The 22,232-nt window shown below is 46.0% G+C and overlaps 1 protein-coding gene across 3 annotated transcripts in view; it reads left to right on the top strand.

Annotated features, from left to right (window-relative positions):
* Window positions 1-22,232, top strand: part of ca14 (carbonic anhydrase XIV) — a 95,171-nt gene that overhangs the window by 24,334 nt on the left and 48,605 nt on the right. The gene's annotated exons all lie outside the window — the stretch shown is intronic.

Here is a 22,232-nt window from a genome sequence, read left to right on the forward strand (position 1 = left end):
CCCGCAGGGGGCAGGGATATTTCGACACAACTCATTCATGCTAAACAGGGTAACCGTACAGCAGCGGAGTATGCAGTTGAGTTTCGTACTCTGGCGGCTCAGAGTGGATGGAATGATGTTTCTCTCAAAGCTATCTTCTACAACAGCTTGCATATCGACCTGCAAACCGAGCTGGCCTGCCGACGAGAGAATTCATCATTTTCCGAACTCATCAACCTCACTATCAAGATCGACAATCTCATGAGGCAGTCACCCAAGCAACGCTCAAGCAAAAGCAACCGGCATATGTCATCAACCTGTGATCATGCAACGGAACAACCACCGTCCGAACCCATGCAACTCAACGCTTCACGGTTATCTGAGGATGAACGGATTAGACGTCGTCTAAACCACCTGTGCTTTTACTGCGGTGGACCAGGCCACCGTAGCAGTGGATGTTCCCTCAAGTCCAAGAATTCATCAGGGGTAAATATCAAAGATCTCACGTCATTACAGTATAAATCTCTGACATTGCCGGTTACCATAAGAACTGATACTCTCAATCTTGATCTTACAGCGATGATTGACTCTGGGGCTGCACTGAATCTCATCAACAAGAACATCGTCCAGAAATATAATATCCCGACTCAACCATGCATACCACCCATCCAGATTAAAGCCATCAACGACACCCTCATCGACCACGGCATCCACCATCAAACCAGAACCGTAACACTACAGATTGGATTACTGCATCATGAGGATATCACTTTGTATGTGGTCGATTCACCTAAGTACGAGGTCATCCTCGGGTTCCCCTGGCTCTCCATCCATGATCCTGATATCTCCTGGTTCCAGGGGGAGCTAACTCACTGGTCACAATTCTGCATGGAAAACTGTCTTCTCGCTCAACCTCAACCATGTCTCACCACAAGCGTCGAGAGCCCTGATACCCAGGTAAAAATCACTATTCCCGATCACTACCAGGATTTATCTGAGGTCTTCAGCAAATCAAAAGCCACGCAGTTACCTCCACACCGTCCCTGGGACTGTGCAATCGATCTACTGCCCAACGCCATGCCACCTAAAAGTAAAGTTTATCCGCTGTCTCGGATGGAGGATCAAGCTATGGAGGACTACATTGAGGAGGCACTTGAATCAGGATTCATCCGGGTATCTACATCCCCTGCTGCAGCGGGGTTCTTCTTCGTGAGCAAGAAGGATGGTGGGTTGAGACCATGCATTGATTATCGTGGACTTAACAATGTTACAGTAAAGTTCCGGTACCCTCTGCCTCTAGTTCCCCGGCTCTAGAACAACTACGGGAAGCCACCATTTACTCGAAACTTGATTTACGAAGTGCCTACAACCTCATCAGGATCAAGGAGGGGGACGAATGGAAGACTGCATTCCTCACCACTAGGGGGCACTACGAATACCAGGTAATGCCGTACGGGTTAGCCAACGCCCCAGCTGTCTTCCAGTCCTTCATAAACGAGATACTTAAAGACTTTATGAACAAATTCGTAATTGCCTACATTGACGACATCCTCATCTTTTCCAAGTCAGAAGCAGAACACATCTCCCACGTACGTGCTGTACTATCTCGCCTTCTGGAACATCAACTATATGTCAAAGCGGAAAAGTGTGAGTTTCATGTCCACCAAACATCCTTCCTTGGATATCAAGTCAGTCACCAGGGGGTCAAAATGGATCCGAGTAAAATCCAGGCAGTCACGGAATGGTCTCAACCATCGACCGTCAAGGAGTTACAAAGATTCCTGGCTTTTGCCAACTTCTATCGCCGATTCATCCGTAATTATAGTACCATTGCTGCTCCTCTAACTTCTCTGCTCAAGAACAAACCCAAGAAACTCAGTTGGACCGAAGGCGCAGAACGTGCATTCGCTACCCTCAAGGCAAGCTTCACTACCGCCCCCATCTTGAAACATCCAGACCCGGAGCTGCCATTCGTCGTGGAGGTGGATGCATCGGACTGCGGTATCGGAGCCGTTCTGTCTCAACGTCACGGTCAGCCAGGCAAACTTCATCCCTGCGCCTTCTATTCCAGAAAACTCACCAGTGCAGAACGAAATTATGACGTGGGTAACAAGGAACTTTTATCCATGAAAGCAGCCATTGAGGAGTGGCGGCATTGGCTTGAGGGCGCCAAACACCCATTTCAAGTTATCACGGACCACAAGAATCTCGAGTACATCAAGGGTGCTAAGAGGCTGAATCCACGCCAGGCACGTTGGGCCCTTTTCTTCACTCGTTTCAACTTTACAGTCACTTATCGACCAGGAAGTAAAAATAGCAAGGCGGACGCTCTCTCCCGGCAACATGATCCACACATGGATCTCCTTCCACCAGAACCCATTCTTCCACCCACCGTCATACTAGCGCCCATCTCATGGGACATTATGGAAGAAATTCAGCGAAGGCACGAACAGGACCCTCCACCACCACAATGTCCACCCAATAAGCTCTATGTACCACAAGACATGCGTCAACAAGTTCTGCAATGGGTCCATACCTCGCTTAGTGCAGGACACCCAGGTATCTCTCGAACTTTACATCTGGTGAAGAACTCGTTCTGGTGGCCCTCAATGACTGCTGACACCTTTACCTTCGTCAAGTCTTGTCAAATCTGTGCACAGTCTAAGACCCCCAAAGAACTGCCTTCAGGATTGCTGCAACCATTACCCATTCCACAACGACCCTGGTCCCATCTGTCCATAGATTTTGTCACAGATCTGCCATCCTCCCAAGAATTCACAACCATACTGGTAATCATCGACCGCTTCTCCAAATCCTGCCGTCTCATCCCTCTAAAAGCCCTACCCACAGCCATGGAAACAGCCCTAGCTCTCTTCAACCATGTCTTCCGAGTGTATGGCCTACCTGAGGATATCGTCAGTGACAGAGGTGCTCAGTTCACTTCACAAGTCTGGAAAGCCTTCTGTAAGCAACTTGACATCAATGTCAGCCTCACCTCAGGATACCATCCGCAAAGTAATGGACAGGTGGAGAGACTAAATCAAGAGATCGGTCGATATCTCCGTTCATACTGCAGCAGAGAGCAGCACAGATGGTCAGAGTTCCTTCCTTGGGCCGAATATGCCCAAAACTCACTCACCCATTCCTCTACAGGCCTCACCCCCTTTCAGTGTGTCCTGGGGTTTCAGCCCCCCATGTTCCCGTGGTCAGGTGAACCCTCTTCGGTACCGGCTGTCGATGACTGGATTAAGCGTAGTGAGAGGGTGTGGGATAGTGCTCATGTGCGCCTCCAGCGGGCCGTAAGGAATCAGGAGATTCAGGCCAACAGGCGCCGCCTTCCGCACCCTCCCTACCAACCTGGACAGCGGGTCTGGCTCTCAACACGGGACATCAAGCTGCGGCTGCCCAGCAGGAAGCTCAGCCCAAGGTATGTTGGACCATTTAAAATACTTAAACGTATAAATGAAGTTACATACCAGCTTGAGCTTCCTCCTAACTATCGCATCTCTCCCTCCTTCCATGTGTCGCTCCTAAAACCGGTCCACCCGGAGGCTGACCCCGGCCAGATGGCCCCACCCTTGGATGTGGACGGCTCACCTGCTTACAAGGTGAAGGAGTTGCTGGACTCTCGGCGCAGAGGGGGTCAGCTCCAATATTTGGTGGACTGGGAGGGCTATGGACCTGAGGAGAGGTCATGGGTAGCCGCCAACGACATACTGGATCCGTCCCTCACGGAGGAGTTTCATCGAGCCAGACCCGACCGTCCAGCACCACGACCACGGGGACGACCTCGCCGAGCTCCAGGAGTCGCTCCTAGAGGGAGGGGTACTGTAATGCCACGCCAGCAGAGGGAGCCATCTCCCGAGTACTGACTGCACGCTCCCTCTGCTGCTTCTACTGTCACTTCCTGTTTGGCAGTATTTAAGGACTCACCATGTGCTCACTCACTGCGAAGTATAGCCAGTTAACCTGCCTTACCGAGCGTTTTTCTGATTACCCTATTTTGCTTACACGTGTATGATTTTGCCTTGTTTTCTGACTACCGTTTTCTTGGATTTCCCTTATTGGATTGTTTGCCTGTGTGGACTGCTATTACGGTTTGACTATTCTGCCTGGTTTATCACTACGTTTACGGATTACCCCTGGACTGTTGTAAGATTGGACTGCTTTCTGGTTATCGACCCACTGCCTGGCTACACGTGTATGTTTTCTGTTGTTTGCAATAAACTTCCGCAAATGGATTCTAACACCGCCTCAGCGTCATCGTTACACTCTGTCAGTTTAAATCTAGATTAAAGACCCATCTCTTTAACCTTGCTTACACATAACACATCAACATATTCTTATAATTCAAATCCGTTAAAGGATTGTTAGGCTGCACTAATTAGGTCAACCGGAACCGGGAACACTTCCCATAACACCCGATGTACTCAGTGCATCATCAGAAGAATGGCATCTACGCTAATATTAGTCTGTTTCTTTCTTATTCCGAGGTCACCTTAACCACCAGATCCAGTCCGTATCCAGATCAGATGGTCACTGCAGTCCCCCGGATCCAGTCTGTACCCAGCCCAGACGGTGGATCAGCACCTAGAGACGACCTCTACAGCCCTGAATGTTAGCGGAGACCACATTGACTAGATGAGCCCCAGAGGCGGATCCCCAGTGAAGACCTCGTCACCTAGACAGCTGTCGGCACAAGACCACATGAACCTGGTGAGTCCTCTGCGTCTGGCCAGAGGAGAACTGGCCCCCCCGACTGAGCCTGGTTTCTCCCAAGGTTTTTTTCTCCATTTGTCACCGATGGAGTTTTGGTTCCTTGCCGCTGTCGCCTCTGGCTTGCTTAGTTGGGGACACTTTCTCTTCACATGATATTGTATTTTAATTTATTGTATTTGATTAACTACCTTTACCTGAAAATTGAGCGTTTATTGTTGCCCTTGGCATTGTTGATGTACTATTTCCTATTTAATACTGTACAGCCGCCTTGTCACAATTCTGTATTGTTAAAGGCGGTATATAAATAAAGGTGACTTGACTGACTTGACTTGACTATGTAAATGTAAGTAAATGTATGTGTGGTAGAACCAGATTTGATGTAAAATATGTAATGATTAGATTACATTCATAATATACAATGTTTTTGGGCATTAGACCATACTTAATGTCTGAATTTTATTGAACTATTCTAAACTATTATTGAGATAGTATTGAGCCTTGGTCAGCCAAGGTCTCTTATGCTTACCAAGTCTGCCAAAAAAAAAAAAAATCCAGTAAAACATTTATATTTCGAAAACAGCAATCAAGGGGCGGCCAAGCACAACACTGGCTAAATGAAGAGCTAAGGAGCTATCTTTAATTACTCAGCCCTGGTGATAAAACACAGCATATGCTGGTAGGTATGTTTTGATGCTGGGATGCTGGTTAGGTATGTTTTGATGCTGGTTTAAGCTGGTCCTTTGCTGGTTTATGCTGATCCTTTGCTGGTTTAAGATGGTCCTATGCTGGTTTATACTGGTCCTTGACCAGCAACATGACCAGCATAAACCAGCAAAGGACCAGCTTAAAACATACCTACCAGCATATACTGTTTTTTTCTCCAGGGTTTACAACCCTAGGGGTCTCCATCCCTGCTTCTGGAGAGCTACTTTCTTGCAGATTTAAATTCCAACTCTGCTTCAACACACATGTCTGTAATTAAACACCTTGATTAGCTGGTTCTGGTGTGCTTTATTAGGGATGGGGCAGATGTAGGAAAATTAGATACCATTCAATTCAGTATGCGGTTCCAAATCTAATCAGCTCAGAATTTATAAGCGGAAATGTTTATTTATTTATTTATTTATTTATTTTGACAAGTAGGTGGCATTGTGGCAAAACTACTCATGTGCCCTCAAGTCATGCTTGGTATAATACGTACCAAGTTTGGTCTAAATCCGCTAAAACTTTGCGGAGATATAGCCTTATGTTCATTTTTGCACAAACTTTGTTAAATTTGTAGAACTTTGTAAAAAAAAAAAACTTTTGATAACTTTTTGCCAGAATGCTCTGAAGATGATCTGAGCCAGTTTTGGTAAAATTAAACAAACTGTCTCGGACGAGTTCAAAAAAATAGATTTTTTGCAAAATTCAAAATTACATAGCATTCTTATATGCTGATTTGCTGCTTAGTTCCCTTCAGTTGGTCAATGTAACGGAATGAGGTAGATGGGTAGCGGGCGGATCCATCTGCATAACTTTATTGTGACGAGACATGGTCAAAAAACAGGCAAGGTCAGACATCGGCAAACAGGTATGTAAGAGCAAGACAAAAGAGTAATCGGTAAACAGTCGAGGGTCGATCAGTGGCAAATGTAATCCAAGGGGCTAGGCAAAAAGGGGTAATCTGATAAGACAGGCGAGAGATCCAAGGGGCAGGCAGCGAAACAGACAAAACGAGATAACCAGGCGAGTATACCAAAACTCAGAGAACTAGACAGAACACAGGTAACTAGGGAGAGGCTCCGTACGAATGTAAACACAATACAATACTCTGCGAAATGCAAGAGGAAGTCCAAGGCTTATATAGAGTCTCTGAGTGGATGCAGGTGATCAGCGCAATGGATGATGGGGAACGTCATGACAGAACAGGCTAAGAGTTTGTAAGTGGACGCCCCCCCTTAGGAGGTTCTGCAACAGGAGCTGCCACCTCCGGGCGCACTGACACAGACTTGTGGACAGACAAGGCCTCTGGAGCAGACTCGTGGACAGACAAGGTCTCTGGAGCAGAGTGTGCAGCCCACACGCACCAAATGGCGACCACCATTAGGGGAAGAGCAGCAGCAGGTGGCAGGATCTTTAAAATGGTTGGGCTCGAAGGCGCTGATGTCACAGGGATGCCTGCAGCCCGCACTGACATCAGTGGTGGGTCCATAACACTGGCCATCATGATAGTTTGAGGCTCTGGACAGTCAGACGAGACGTGACAAGGCTCTGGACAGTCAGACGAGACGTGACGAGGCTCTGGACAGTCAGATGAGACGTGACGAGGCTCTGGACGGTCAGACGAGATGTGATGAGGCTCTGGGAGGTCTGACAAGATGTGACGAGGTTCTGAGAGGTCTGACGAGATGTGACGAGGCTCTGAGAAGTCAGACAAGACATGACGAGGCTCTGAGAGGTCAGACAAGATGTGACGAGGCTCTGAGAGGTCAGATGAAACATGGCGTGGCTCATGAAGATCAGCTATGGCTTGACGTGACTCGTGAAGATCAGCTGTGACTTGGCTCGTAAAAACTAGCTTAGACTAAACTTTGCAGCCGTCCCAGCCAGGACTCAGTGAGGCACTGAGAGGGTGTTCCTGTGTGGTTTTGTGTTCCTGCCTGTTGTTTTGGTCATGGACTCCATTTCCCATCATGCTGTGTTTTTTATTAGTGTATACCTGGTTCAGCTGTGTTCCATTTCCTGTTTGATCGTGTGTGTGTATATTAAGTCCCAGTCTGCCATTGTCGGTTGTGAGTTGTTGATAAACGTTACCTCCTGTGTTTCTTGTGACACCTGCTTGGTTCTGTCATGTATTTTGGACATATATCTCTGTGGATTATCATTAAAGGATCTTAAACTGCATTTGGACCCACTGCCTGTTGCCTGAGTGTGCTCAAACGTAACAGAACAACTCACTGCAACAAGGTATCCAGCAGTTTCCATCATGTGCCCACGACAAGGTACTCATTGTGACCCTATAAAGAAACTCTGTTCCATTTATCAAAGAGGATGTAATATCAAGGCTTTTGTGGAAGAGTTTCTTTTGCATTGCCACCTTGTACCTGGTGATGATGCAACGCTAAAGGACTGTTTTTGGACTGGGCTTGACCTGGATATCAGCCTTAACTTGCCTGATGAGGATCCAGGCTGGACCGTGGCACAATATATTGATTTTGTTTTACTGTGTTGTGGCTTTGAATTCACTGTGGGGGAAGCGGAAGATGAAGAGTCCCCTAAACATCATTTGGGAGGAGGCAGTAGGCAGTGGGCTACAGTGGCCACGAAGTCTGGCCAATTAGGATTGCCACCATGCCACACACTGATGATTGCAAGTCCAGTGTTCGTCACCACTCCTATGCACATAAGAGTCAGCACATAAGATGGCGGCCATGTCACAGCCAGAGTCAACTTCCAAGACAGCTGCCATGTTCCAGTCATGTTCAGAGTCAGCACTTAAGATGGCCGCCATGCATCAGCCAGAGCCAGCACTTAAGATGGCCGCCATGTCACAGCCAGTGTCAACTTCCAAGACGGCTGCCATGTTCCAGTCAGAGTCAGCGCTCAAGATGGCCGCCATGCTTCAGCCAGACTCCGTTCCCATGATGGCCACCAGGCCACAGCCTGAGTCACCACCTGCCAGAGCTGCCTTTTCACCTGCCACCTCATCGGCCAGAGTTGCCGCTTCACTGTCTGGTCCGCCATGCCAGAGCCTCTAGCCATTATGAAAGTCACACCAAGGTCTTCAGCCACCATGGACAACACTCAAGAGTTCTCGGTTGTCATGGACACCAAACCAGGTTCACTGTTGTCAGGAGTGTTGCATTTGGAGACTATAAGGCTTTCTCTGGGCGTTTGAGGCTAGCTTCCTGTTTAGTACACCCATCATTAAGGTCAGTGAGAGCAGCTGCCATTCCAAGGCCTTCAGCAGTGGAGTTTATAGAGGTGGTGCCCCTGTCTGTAGTGCTTCCAGTTATGGCAGTGGCTATGTTGTGTGTCTGGGCAGTACATTGCATTCTCATTCCGGAGGCAAGTTCAGTTCAAGTTTCTGTTCCCAAGCAAAGTCTAGTTGAAGTTTCTGGTCCTAGGCCAAGTTCAGTCCAAGAATCCTTTCCTGAGTCAAGTTCAGTCCAAGAATCCTTTCCTGAGTCAAGTCCAGTTCAAGTTTCTGCCTCCAAGCCAGGTCCAGACCAAGAATCCATTCCTGAGCCAAGTTCAGTCCAAGGCTCTGTTTCTGAAATGAGTCCGGTCACTAAATCCAATCTAGACTCTGTTCCACTCTGGCTGCCGATCCAGCCGGATCTACCTAAGCCACCATGTGCTCCACCAGCTTCGTCCAGACCGCCATCTGCCTCATCTGCGTTGCTGACTCCACCATGGCCACCACCTTCAGCTCTATTAGCTCTACCTTTGGCCTCAATCTGGTTTCTTCCCTCTGCTTCACTGACTCCACCATGGCCACCACCTTCAGTCCAATCAACTCCACCTCTGGTCTTACTCAGGTTTCTGCCTTCTGCTCTGCTAGTTCCACCATGGCCACCGCCATTAGTTCAGTCAGCTCTGCCCAAGACTTCACTCTGGTTCCTGCCCTCTGATCAACTGATTACCCCATGGCCTCTTCCTTTAGTTCTATCAGCCTTATCTCTGACACTGTTCTGGTCTCGACCCTCTGCTTTGTGGACTCAAATGTGGCTTTCACCCTCTGTTCCACCTCTGCCTCCCATGCCTCTCCATGGTCCTGGCCCTCCTTCCCTCCCCCGTATCTGCCTCTGTACCACTGCCCTCCTGGACCTTGATAGTGTAGGGAGTTTGAAATCCGCCCTTAGAGGGGGGGATATGTCACACCTGGTTGCCTGCACCACAGTGAGGCACTAGAGGGTGTTCCTGTGTGGTTTTGTGTTCCTACCTGTTGTTTTGGTCATGGACTGCATTTCCCATCATGCTGTGTTTTTTATTAGTGTATACCTGGTTCAGCTGTGTTCCATTTCCTGTTTGATCGTGTGTGTGTGTGTGTGTGTGTGTGTGTGTGTGTATATTAAGCCCCAGTCTGCCATATTTTATTATTATTATTTTTTTTTTTTTTTGGTTGTGAGTTGTTGATAAACGTTACCTCCTGTGTTTCTTGTGACAGCTGCTTCGTTCTGTCATGTATTTTGGACATATATCTCTGTGGATTATCATTAAAGGATCTTAAACTGCATTTGGACCTGCTGCCTGTTGCCTGATTGTGCTCAAACGTAACCGATTCCATGTGACAGTATTAAGTCTAGGGTATGATTTCGACAATGAGTGGGACCTGACACATGTTGTCTAACTCCAATAGAATTTAGAATGTCTGCAAATGCTGCTCCCAGTGCATCGTTTTCATTATCAACATGGATGTTAAAGTCACCAACTACTAAGACCTTATCTGTAGCCAACACTAACTCTAAGATCGAACTAAGATAGAAAATCAGCAAATTCTTTAAGAAAATCTGTATGGTGCCCTGGTGGCCTGTATACAGTAGCAAGTACAAACGCCATGGGGTATTTATTATTAACACTTGTTTCTCTGGATAATGTTTCATGAAGCACCATTACTTTAAACGAGTTATACTTCAAGCCCGCTTTTTGAGAAACACTGAAAATATTGCTATAAATTGTAGAAACATCTCCGCCTTTACCTTTTAGATGTGGCTCATGTTTATAACAGTAATCATGAGGGGTAGACTCGTTTAAGATAATGAAATCATCTGGTTTTAGCCAGGTTTCTGTCAAAGATAGCACATCTAGGTTATGAGCAATGATCATATCATTTACAAAAAGTGCTTTTGTAGAGAGGGACCTGATATTCAATAGGCCAAGTTTTATCATTTGTTTCTCTGTATTATGTACATTTTTTATTTGTTGAACGTTGATTAGATTGTTACTCTTAAATTGGTTTGGACATCTTTTGTATTGTCACAGTCTCTATAGCATGATATCTTGGTGAAAGGGTCTCTGTGGGCTGAGAAATAACTGATTTTGGTGACGTGAGGCGGCTAGCCAGATTAGCCTGTCTGTCTGCTTTCTGACCTGGGCCCCAGTTAGTCAAGTGCAAAAAAAGGGATGAAGACCTTCTCTTTTCAACAGGTCAGGTCTGCCCTAAAAACATGTCCAATTGTCATAATTTGTGCCGACGTGAATAACGATCTTACTGAATTTACGTTTAGCATTAATTTACATATGCCCTTTTTAGCATACGTTTAACTAGAGCACTTTGAACACACAGGTTTTTCAGTGGGTGCGTCACTGAGTGGGGAGAACCTGTTTGATGTTCTGATCAGAACGGAAGAGCGGTGTTTTGACCCGTGACTATGCCGTCTCACAGTCACCCAGTTGCCCTGCTGCAAAGGCAAAGTTACCGGAGCCGAACAATGTACAGGACTCCCTGAGCTAGTCGCATCCAAAGCCGTATGTAAGGCCCTCACATTCTTACTATCCTTGATTAAAGTTTGGATGCGTGTCTCTAGTTCTGAAATCTTCTCTGTCAGCCTAACTATTTCCCTGCGTTTATCACATGTGAATCCCTCACTGCCGACATAGATTGATAAACTATACATATGACAGATGATGCAGATTACCAGAAAAGGAGAAGAAGCCATTACTCACCGTAGTTGTAGAACGATTTCAACTCACCACTGTTGTTTGATGAACTTGTGAAGAAAAAAAGAGGGGGAAAAAACAACAATGGTTGTAGAGGCGGATAGAAAAAGTAAAAGTGAATGGCAAGCTAACCGGCTAGCACACTGCAGTCACGCTGCACTCGCGGTTGTAGAATAAAAACGAGCAATCAACGAGAGCGAGGGAAAAAAAGTAAAGCGCCAGTAGACGTGAATAGAGACGTGAGTGGGAACGCAAATGGCAGGCTAACCGACAAACGGAATGCTAACGCACAGCACGGCATTGCACTCACGGTTATAGAATAAAAGCGAACAATCGGATTAGTTTGATGGATAATATCAGAAATCCGGTGGGAAAAAGCTATATTTTATCACTTTAAACAACAGAAAGTAATAGTAAGATACAGATTTCTACAAAAAAAGGAAACTCCAGGGAGCTACAAACGTACACCACTCTGCAACAAGGGACTAGAAATGAACTCAATGATCCCAAATCCCAAATCACGTCACTTACTTGGGCAGTCAAGGCTCTCCTTCTGACGCAGCTAGTCAAAGCCCCTTTTTAGTTGCACGGAGAGCCCTTCAGCCATTGTTTCAAATATCATTTGCTCATCCAGCATAAGACAGGGCTCTGCCTTCCGGTGCAGCAGGGCCACAGCTCCCTTCGGTCGCAGTGTGAGCCCTCCGTCTGTTGTCTCGAGTTAAACTGCGTACTCTGCGTCGGATGGGGCTCTCCCTCCTGGTGCAGCAGAGCCGCAGGCCCTCTTCAGTTGCAGTGAGAGCCCTCCAGCCGAGGCATCAAATCACGCTTCATATTCAGCCGCAAGAGGGACTCTCCCTTCCGGTGCAGCAGAGCCGCGTCTTCCTTCGGTCGCAGCAAGAGCCCCCTGTCTCTCATCTGTTGAAGTTACGCTGGGTACTCTGCGGCAGACGGGACTCTCCTTCCCGGTGCAGCAGAGCCGCGGCTCCCTTCGGTCGCAGTGGGGCCCCCTGCCCAATACATTGTCCCTCCATCACCAGCTTTGAATCTCTTTACTTATCCAACATCAGATGGGGGCCCCCCTCCCGGCGCAGCAGAGCTGCGTTCCCTTCGGTCACAGCGGGAGCCCTCCATCCGATATATTGTCGCAAGAGGAACTCTCCCTTCGGAAGCAGCGAGAGTCCCTCCACCAATCGTCTCAAATCTTCTTAGAAGGGTCTGGCTGCAGACATGCACCTGCACTCTCAGACAACTGCACTTCCGGAAGTGACGGCAGTTTATTTTATTTATTTATTATTTTTTTTAATTGAATCTCTCAAGATTTTACAACAGTAGCCAGGTGGTGAAGACAAGAAAAAAGAAACTAGATTACAATGTCACTCGCAATCACCACCGATGGGTAATGGGAGTAGTAGTCCGGGGTGCAAAGCAACAGTCTGAATGTAATGATGGAGTGAGAGTGACATCTGGTGGTGAGCGGTCCGCAGAGCACCGACCAGATTCGTGACACAGATATAAACGCGCCATAAGAAAGGCATTAGGTGATATTAAAAGGACCAACTCTGTATAGGCAAGCAGACGTGCCCAGATCGCAATGCGTTAAACAGACGTTTTCCTCATGTAGAAAACCAATATAAACAAAAGACAATGATATAAAAGAGCTGTGGAGATCATTCTTTATGGGAAAACGCGAATGTACGCAGCGTTGCATTTATTCTGGGCTCACCTGCTTGTGTGTAGTTGTTTTAATAATGAATAGGAGCATATTGAGTTTAGTCTTTATCATTTTAATCCGTTATGCCACATTATGCCACGTTTTGCGAAGGAAAACACTATATATAGACTACATACACATTATATTAATAAACTGTATATCGAATTTGATCTTTTAATTGCATCTTAATACATTAAGCCATATTGTTAATGGTTGTCTACGGGAGGAGAGAAAGAATTCATATTCTCTCGTTCATATTCTGCTTCATATTCATATTCGTTCATATTCTGCAGTTCTGTGGCCATGGATTTGCGGGTCTTGTTTTTATCTCCTACAGATGTCTTGCAGGGCCCTGTACATTACGCTAAATTAGTTTTAATCGTTTAACCACCACAGCGTCTTGTCTCTATTGGCAACACGCACGATTTGTGTGGATTGCAAGTGAGGTTGCAGGTAGCTGAGAGTGCAGGTGGCAATTGCGAGTGACATTGTAATTTATTTTCTTTTTTCTTGTCTTCACCATCTGGCTACTGTTGTAAAATCTTGAGAGATTCAATTAAAATCTTCCGGCTTTGCTACTGTTCGGACGCTTTTGCTTACTGCTCCGCGCTTTGCTCCCTGTTTTTATACTTTTCTCAGACTTTTCTAAGATTTTAACCTCCGCAGATCAGCACAGTGCTCAAACAACACATTTTTGGCACAAACACTAAATTAAAAACTTTTCGTAACTGGAATAATACTACGAAAAAGGAGACTCTTTGCCTCCCACTGCCAGCAGTTTACATTCCGAAGACGGGAAAACACAGCTTCCTACTTTCAACATACGAGAAAGAAAAGGCCTCTTCAACCTCTTCTGGAATCTACTTGCTGCACAAACTGCCACAGACTTCTACAAAGGATTGTGGTTCTTGAAACAAAGTTACTTTCTGGACTTCCAAAACAGGTGGAACACTCAGCAGACCGTCGTCACGGACCCCCTCAGCATACAGCCGGTGAGTCCCGTGAACCCAGTTAATCTCAACAGTTTATAAGTGTAGAGGAACAAGCCGAAACCGATCGACACACTAATCGATGGCACAAACAGTGAGCGAGACCCAAAGGCACTCGAGACATCAGATTGTCACGAGTGTCTCATATTGCTGTGGTAGCATCCTCTACCCCAGATATGGCTATGACAAGGCTTGCAAAAACTGGTATTTTACCACCTCCTATACAGCTTGAGAACAGATTTGAAGCACTTATGAATGTGGGTGAAGAATCCCCAAATGTGATTGAGCCAGCGTATGAGCCAGCAGCTAACAACGCTACAAACAGGCGCTCAAGGTCGAACAGACAGCGGCATTCAGCTCAGAGCACTGCCGAGCCCAGGACTCTGATAGTGGGTGACTCCATTATCAGAAATATCAGTAGCAGTACTACAACTACATGCTGCTTTCCTCAAGCAACCGTCTCTGATGTGAACAGGGAACTTCGGAACATCCTAATGAAGCACAAGACTGCAAATTGAATCATCATCCATGTGGGGAAGAATGATATTCGGAAAGAGCAGTCAGAACTCCTAAAGAAGGACTTCAGTGAACTCATCGAAACACTTCGAAGACTTGAAGTTCAGCTGTTCATCAGTGGACCACTCCCAGCAAGGGGAACTAACATGTTTTCACGGTTGCTCGGGCTGAATACATGGCTACAAAGAACCTGCAGTCTAAAAGGAGTCAACTTCATTGACAACTTCAATCTTTTCTGGGGCCATAGACAACTGTTTAAACTGGATGGCCTCCACCCAAACAAACTTGGTGCAAGAGTACTAAAGGATAACATCTATTTTTCACTCCGTCATCCTTCGGTGTGTGCCAGTCCACCCAACATGAATGGCACTCACACACCTGGACAAAGTATGAGTGACCACAGGACTTCAAATCAGCTTCAGAGACGTCATGTGGTCGACACATCCCACAAGGACACTGACAACGCCACACAGCCACAACAAGCACTGCTCATGGACACCATCCCGGCTGAGCCCTGCCCACAGAGCTCATCACAGACAGACTGTGACGTACTACAACAGCTCCAAGACTCCGCGCCGAAGGACGACTTTCTGGTAAACAGCCAGGAAAGCCAAGACAATATATTTCATCCACCGGAAACACCAGAGCCAGAGCCCCACTCACCAGACACCTTATCCCTCTCTCCAGCATCTCCACTTCTAAGCTTCTCACAGAAAATGGAGGAACTGGTATATGCTGGAACCAGACTCTCCCACTCTTTTGCTGCAAGCCCCCAGATATCAACTAAAAAACGGCGGGCACCACAACCACCAAAGCCTGTGGGCCCAGCTCGCCCTCCTCCTCCTTCAAGAGCTCTCCGGCCACTGCCACAACGCCAGGGCCCAAACCCTCCTCCATCTGCTGTAGGTGAACCAAAAACAACTGATAACAATTCTCAGTGATATGTGTCGGGTCCCCGCTATGATAGCAGCAACACTCAGGAATGTTTACATAACAAGCGGAAACCCAGTGTGCCTGTAGCTTTCTCTATCTCTGTTTTAACACGTGATAGAAAGTCTAAGGCCTTCTCAAGCCGTACAGCTGACCCATCTAATCTGCGGCCTATTAGGTATCAAACTAAGACTGCTCTAGAGACAAAAAGTAATGGCATCAAGTTAGCATTTTTAAACATTCTCTCACTAAAAAATAAATCATTTCTGATTAATGACTTAATAACCACATAACCTGGATTTTATGTTTCTAATTGAAACATGGCTTGAAGACAGCTGCAGTGCAACAGTCCTCAATGAAACAGCCCCTCCTAACTTTACTTTCATGAGTGTCTGCAGAGCTGTTAGGAGAGGTGGAGGTGTAGCTGCTCTATTTAAAGATGTCTATCAATGTAAGCAAGTGTCATTTGGTCAGTACTTGTCTTTTGAATATCTAGGGATTGTGCTGAAAGGTGCTCCACGAATTCTATTTATCATTATTTACAGGCCTCCAAAATACTCTCCAGCCTTTGTTGAAGAGTTCACAGAACTGTTATCAATGATTTCCTCAGAGTTTGACTGTTTTGCTATTGCAGGGGATTTTAATTTTCACATAGAAAATGCAGAAATCAAAACTACAAAAGAAATTATAACTGTTTTAAACACTTTTGACCTGATTCAGCATGTGCATGGACCCACACACAATCATGGACACACTCTTGATTTACTCATTAGTAAGGGTCTAAACATTTCATCAATTGTCATTAAGGACGTAGCACTATCTGATCACTTCTGTATTTTCTTTGATATATTGATCTCTGCTACCACTGAATCTAGATCCGTCTCTGTCAGAAAGAGATGTATTAACGAAAACACTAGTGTGCTGTTTATGAAGGCTATATCTTCAATGCCAAGCATTTCTGCAGACTCTGTTGATCTTCTCCTGGAGTCCTTTAACTCAAAAGTTAAGAATGTCATTGATGACATTGCACCAGTGAAAGTCAGTAAGACGACTGGCAGACAAAAATCATGTTGGAGAAAATCAACAGCAGTACAGAGTATGAAAAGACAATGCAGAAAAGCTGAGCGGATGTGGCGGAAGACGAAACTTGAAATTCACTATAGCATCTATAAAGACAGCCTTCATGCTTTCAATGTGGAACTAGCCACAGCAAGACAGAAGTTCTTCTCAAACCTTATAAACAGTAACCTAAACAACACTCGCACTCTTTTTGCTACTGTTGAGAGACTAACAAACCCCCCAAGTCAGATTCCCAGTGAAATGCTCTCTGACAGCAAATGCAATGACTTTGCCTCCTTCTTTTCAGAGAAGATCATTAATATCAGAAAGGTGATTAGCACATCCTCAAGTTATGCAGAGGTTAGACAGATACGACCGCAATTTCAAAAAGAAGTCACTTTGTCTGTTTTTGAAGCAATTGATAGCAAAACTTTGGAAGAAATAGTACAGCACCTTAAATCCTCAACCTGCAACCTTGACACACTTCCCACATCTTTTTTCAAAAGTGTGTTTAACTGTTTAGAAGCAGATCTCTTAGAAGTGGTGAACACCTCACTTCTTTCTGGGACTTTTCCAAACTCCTTGAAAACTGCAGTTGTTAAGCCCCTTCTGAAAAAGAGCAATCTTGATAACACCATATTGAGCAACTATAGACCAATATCTAATCTTCCTTTTATAGGCAAGATTATTGAAAAGGTAGTTTTCAATCAGTTGAACAACTACTTAAACTCAAATGGATACCTGGACAATTTTCAATCTGGTTTCCGACCACATCACAGCACAGAGACGGCGCTCGTTAAGATAATAAATTATATTCGCCTAAATTCTGATTCTTGCAAAATATCAGTGCTGGTACTACTAGATCTTAGTGCTACGTTTGACACTGTCGATCACAACATTCTTCTAGAGAGACTGGAAAACTGGGTCGGGCTTTCTAGGATGGCTCTCAATTGGTTCAGGTCATACTTAGAAGGGAGAGGTTATTATGTGAGTATAGGAGAGCATAAGTCTAAGTGGACGTCCATGACATGCGGAGTCCCTCAAGGCTCAATTCTTGCGCCGCTCTTGTTTAGCCTGTATATGCTCCCACTAAGTCAAATAATGAGAAAGAACCAAATTGCCTATCACAGCTATGCTGATGATACCCAGATTTGCCTAGCCTTATCACCAAATGACTACAGCCCCATTGATTCCCTCTGCCAATGCACTGATGAAATTAACAATTGGATGTGCCAGAACTTCCTTCAGTTAAACAAGGAGAAAACTGAAGTCATTGCATTTGGAAGCAAAGAGGAAGTTCTTAAGGTGAATGCATACCTTGACTCTAGGGGTCAAACAACTAAAAGTCAAGTCAGGAATCTTGGTGTGATTCTGGAGTCAGACCTTAGTTTCAGTAATCATGTCAAAGCAGTAACTAAATCAGCATACTGTTTCCAGTCAAGACTTGGAGAAACTTGTTCATGCCTTTATCACAAGCAGGGTGGATTATTGTAATGGTCTCCTCACTGGCCTTCCCAAGAAAACCATTAGACAGCTGCAACTCGTCCAGAATGCTGCTGCCAGGATTCTGACTAGAACCAGAAAATCTGAGCATATCACACCAGTCCTCAGGTCCCTACACTGGCTTCCAGTTATATTTAGAATTGATTTTAAAGTACTTTTACTCATTTATAAATCACTCAATGGCCTAGGACCTAAATACATTGCAGAAATGCTCACTGAATATAAACCTATAAATATAAACAGACCACTCAGATCATTAGGATCGAGTCAGTTAGAAATACCAAGGGTTCACACAAAACAAGGGGAATCCGCTTTTAGCCATTATGCTGCCCGCAGTTGGAACCAGCTTCCAGAAGAGATCAAATGTGCTAAAACATTAGCTACATTTAAATCTAGACTCAAAACTCATCTGTTTAGCTGTGCATTTACTGAATGAGCACTGTGCTTCGTCCGAACTGATTGCACTATGTATAATCATTTTCTGTTTTTAACTGTCTTAAATCGATTTTAAATCAATTTTTAAATCATTTTTAAATCATTATATCAATCAGTTTTTACATTTTACATTTTTTGTTTTATTGTTGTGATCATTGTTTTTATGATTGTTCTACTTCCTTTTTTGTGATTATTGTTTTTATTATTGTTTTTATGATTATTCTACTTCCTTTTATGTAAAGCACTTTGAATTACCTCTGTGTATGAAATGTGCTATATAAATAAACTTGCCTTGCCTTGCCTAAAAAAATAATAAATATATAAAATAAAGTAAAAAATAAAATAGGCAAATGACGTCACTTGCGGAGAGTGCAGGCGTCTGACAGTGCAGGTGCACGTCTGCAGCCAGACCCTATTGAATCTTCTCGCTTGTTCAGCATTGAACGGTCAAAGTTCTTACGGGAAGTTGGCAACGTCAGCTCGTCAATAGGTTACCTAGAACCCTTGTTAGGTTTCTAGTTTTCCTCAGATGAGCAACCCAGAAGAGGCGGGCTAACTGACCTACCCAGATCCACTCTCGACCCGGGGATGAGAGATGGATTCGGGCCCATTACAACCGTCTGTCATCCGGCAGACAGTCACTGCATGTTAAGTAAGAGCGCCCCTCCTCTCGGTTATCTTACAGCACGATGGCCCTCCGTGAGACGGCCAGATGCTGAGTCTGCAGACCAGGATGTGTTGGGCACTCACCTGATATCTCTGCATATTGGCAAAGGCACCCCGTGTTCCTTGGGGCTTTCATCTCCAAGCACAGCGCCCTTTGCTCTATTCAGCCATGACATCCCCACTCCAGGTACGTCGGGTGTAGTTCCTCTGAGACTGCTAACAGAGTCCCGAAATGATTGGGGCCCAATCCCTCCCATTGGCTTCTCAGGACTACCAGACTCGGCTACGCGACTCAGGTTGCGAGGCATCCGCCAAGTTCTATGCCATTCTCTTACAAAATCAGCTCAGAGCGAGAATGCTGTGGTCCTTCAAGCGGAAATCGCAACCCTTCTGAGAAAGTGTGCGACAGAGCCTATCCCCTCAACCGAAATGAAGAAGTGGTTTGTCAGCCCCTACTTCATTGTACCCAGGAAGGGTGGTGGACTCACACCAATCTTAGATCTGAGGTTTTTTTAATTGAGCCTTTTACAAGCTCCCGTTGAAAATATTAACCCTTAAACACACATTCTTTTATGTGTCAAGGTTCAAGATTGGTTTGTGGCGTTAGACCTGAAGGACGCGTAATGTCATGTCTTGATCCTTCCAAGACTCCGTCTTCGAGGTCAGGCTCATTAGTACAAGGTTCTCCCTGCGGCCTATCCTTCTCATCCCGCACCTTCACGAAGGTCACAGAGGCTGCCCTTGCCCCCTTCAGGGAAATGGGCATATGAATTCTCAGTTTCTCGGTGACTGGCTGGCCCTAGCACACTCACGAGGTTCAGTTTGCACTTCAGGGATGTGGTTCTCAACCACTTGGCTCTATTGGGACTTTAGGTCATCTGGAAAAAGGGTAAACTCTCCTCAGTACAGAGTTTCTCTTTTCTCTGTGTGGACTCGGTCACTGTGACTTCACGTCTTTCTTAAGACTGTGCATAGTCAGTGCTGGAGTGAGAGCACTCAGATTCAGTACAGCGGCCTCCCTTATATCTACCAAGGCTCCTGGGGCATATGGCATCCTCAGCTGCGGTCACACTGCTGGACCCGATGCATATAAAACCGCTGTAGCACTGACTTCATACCAAGTCCCAAGATGGGCATGGCGCCAGGCACAGATCGTGTGTACATCACACTTTTGTGCTGCAAACCTTCAGCCCTTGGGGACACATTTTGTTTCTACGGGCCAGGGTGCCCTTGGAACAAGTGTCTAGACACACTGTTGTCACAACAGTTGCTTCCAAGTCAAGCTGGGGTGCCGTGTGCAACGGGCATGCAGCCTCAGGGGCCTGGTTAGGCCCTCGGCTGCTTTGGCATTCAGTTGCCTGGAGGTGGTGACAATGCTTCGGGCCCTGAAGAGGTCTTCTTGCACAGACACTGTGCAATGTCGGGAATGATACAGAACCGATTCTTCTGGTAGCCCTGTTCGGCCCAACAGAACCTGGTTCTCGGAGCTCGTGCTCCTATCATCAATTCCTTCCTGGCACATCCCTCTGAGAAAGAACTTCCTTTCTCAGGGGAAAGGCACAATCTGGCACCCGCACCCAGATCTCTGGAACCTCCTTCTATGGTCCCTGGATGCGACCAAGAGGTCTCCTGAAACTTTCCACCCACAGTTGTAAGCACCTTATGCAAGACAGAGCCCCCTCCACTATGGCACAGGTATTCTTCCCAAGAGAAGAACCCACAGAGATGCGGCATCAAATCTGTGTTATCCCTCCTTCAAGAAGGCCTGGTTAGGCACCTTTCTGCTTCTACACCCAAGATCCATGTGGCAGCTACCATGACTTGGTGGAAGGCAGATAGGTGGAGCACGATTTGTTATCAGATTCCTTAGAGGCACCCGGAGGTTGAACCCTCCCAGGCTGCACCACATCCCCTCTTGATCTGTCTGTGGCCTATAGTAAGATCCTTTGAGCCAGTCCCTTCAGTTAGTTGGTTTCTGTGCCCTCTCCATGGAGACGGCTTCCCTGACTGTGCTCACCTCTGTTAAAGAGCGGGAAATCTTCAGTCCCTCTCCGTCAAAGTTTTGTGCCTGGAATTCAGACCAGTAGACTCTCACGTTGCTCTGAGAATCCGGCCTGAATACCTGCCAAGGTAACCGCCACTCTATAGAGCAGGTACAGAAGAATCCTCCCCATGTAGCATTCCCTTTATGAGTCCTTAGGTGATTTTTCACGTTACCTCCCCTACGGGTAGGATGTGATCTCCGTGGTGACTTCCCTCCCTCGGGAGGAACAGCCACCGTTCCAAAGTTCTTGCCAAGATTCTTAGCTGTTTTTCTAATTTTTACTACAAGGAAAGGTTCCGGCTGCAGGACCTCTGCCTTACGGCTGCTCTCCAGTAAGAGAGCAGGTCAAATTCTTGGGCATTGGAAGGTCACGAAGTGGTGAGGTGCATTTACTCCACATGTTGGCTTGTTGATATCTGCACCCCCGTTCACTTGTGATGCAGTCCAGCTGTTGTGGCGTGTTGGATAGGGACCCTTAGTGTCGTACACTCGACACAACGTTGAAGTGAACAACAGATAGGGAACGTCTCGGTTACGTATGGTAACACTTGTTCCCTGATGGAGGGAACGGAGACGTTGTGTCCCTCACAACTTTGGATTTCCTCTGAGTGGGTTGAGACGCTTTCATGTCCTTAGATCAGAACAAGTGTGCAGATGCCATGCTGGCCTATTTATACCCGGATGCCGGGGGCATGGCCAGCTATACAAATTCTGCACACCCAATTTCATTGGCCTTTTCTCAAAGTTGTCAGAGGTGTTTGGGCTCCCAAGAGCGATCCCCAGTGTTATACATCAGGGAACGAGGGTTACCATATGTAACCAAGACGTTTTTCTATGTATAAACTGTTTATGTAATAAAATATGTTTTCATAGTTTCTGTTGTCCCTTATCAGTGCAAAATTATCACAAATTAAGAAGGATTCATGCCAATATTGTCCAAAACCCTAGGGCGTTTCCAAACTTTTGGAGGGCAGTGTATGTAATTATTTAATGTTTTTCTCAGGATTTTAGTGAGAAATTGGTATCCAGTTCAGAT

This window comes from Labeo rohita, chromosome 16, assembly GCF_022985175.1.
Source record: "Labeo rohita strain BAU-BD-2019 chromosome 16, IGBB_LRoh.1.0, whole genome shotgun sequence".
Classification (NCBI taxonomy): Eukaryota; Metazoa; Chordata; class Actinopteri; order Cypriniformes; family Cyprinidae; genus Labeo; species Labeo rohita.